Source organism: Schistocerca cancellata, chromosome 8, assembly GCF_023864275.1.
Source record: "Schistocerca cancellata isolate TAMUIC-IGC-003103 chromosome 8, iqSchCanc2.1, whole genome shotgun sequence".
NCBI lineage: Eukaryota > Metazoa > Arthropoda > Insecta > Orthoptera > Acrididae > Schistocerca > Schistocerca cancellata.
The window spans coordinates 201,900,263-201,901,593 of record NC_064633.1 but is presented as its reverse complement, the minus strand read 5'-3'; the positions used below and the strand labels follow the sequence as shown (position 1 = coordinate 201,901,593).

General features: G+C 45.2%; 1 non-coding gene across 1 annotated transcript; it reads right to left on the bottom strand.

Annotated features, from left to right (window-relative positions):
- Positions 1–695: 695 nt before the first annotated feature.
- On the bottom strand, positions 696–770 carry Trnas-cga (transfer RNA serine (anticodon CGA)). Its single transcript has one exon. It is a non-coding gene; the product is annotated as a tRNA-Ser (tRNA).
- Between the last annotated feature and the right edge of the window lie 561 nt (positions 771–1,331).

Here is a 1,331-nt window from a genome sequence, read left to right as displayed (position 1 = left end):
TGGACAATTGTCTCGTTTCTGCTCACGCTCCACATAACTAGTGTATGCGCTTGGGTTGTTCTTTAGTGTGTGCTACAACACGTATTGTACAAGCTTCGGTGTAAGAACTTTTCGAAATACGACATGTCGTAAAAGACTTGCACTAGAATCATGCGCCGGCCGTTGTGGCCAAGCGGTTAAAGGCGCTACAGTCTGGAACCGCGTGACCGCTACGGTCGCAGGTTCGAATCCTGCCTCGGGCATGGATGTGTGTGATGTCCTTAGGTTAGTTAGGTTTAAGTAGTTCTAAGTTCTAGGGGACTGATGACCTTAGAAGTTAAGCCCCATAGCTCAGACCCATTTTTTTTAGAATCCTGCAACAAACACCTCTAACATTCTAATTTACCCTACTTTAGTATGTTAATGTCAATAGACATTGTTCCATTTAAAAAAGCGTATGTTTGCACAAAAAATACTCTTTTCAAATACTATTACAACCTGTCGGTTGGCTAACAATACGAGCTCTCGATTATCAATCTGTTCTCTGAAAACCGCACATCTGAAGCACTCTCCATTTCCGCAATATTTGCGGCGCAACTTTTGTGTTATTCATCCTGCATAAACTGCAGCTACAATCAGGAATATTCCCAGAATGAGATTTTCACTCTGCAGCGGAGTGTGCGCTGATATGAAACTTCCTGTTAGATTAAAACTGTGTGCCCGACCGAGACTCGAACTCGGGACCTTTGCCTTTCGCGGGCAAATGCTCTACCAACTGAGCTACCGAAGCACGACTCACGCCCGGTACAGCTTTACTTCTGCCAGTATCTCGTCTCCTACCTTCCAAACTTTACAGAAGCTCTCCTGCGAACCTTGCAGAACTAGCACTCCTGAAATATCCGCAATATCCTTTCTTTCAGGAGTGCTAGTTCTGCAAGGTTCGCAGGAGAGCTTCTGTAAAGTTTGGAAGGTAGGAGACGAGATACTGGCAGAAGTAAAGCTGTGAGTAGCGGGCGTGAGTCGTGCTTCGGTAGCTCAGTTGGTAGAGCACTTGCCCGCGAAAGGCAAAGGTCCCGAGTTCGAGTCTCGGTCGGGCACACAGTTTTAATCTGCCAGGAAGTTTCAGGAATAATCCCAGTTTAAATCATATGGGGGTAATGATTGCATGGAATGGTTTACTCAACATCTCTATGCAATCGCTGAAACTGTGAATATCTTTTCATTTCTAAATAAACAGATGATGTTAAGCCCCAAGGAGGAAGCAGCGTTTTGGTCTGCAAAAGTCTGTCGCATTTGCGAAAGACAACGTGGAGCACAAGAATCATTGTCGTTTCATAGGTGCATGCCGAGTT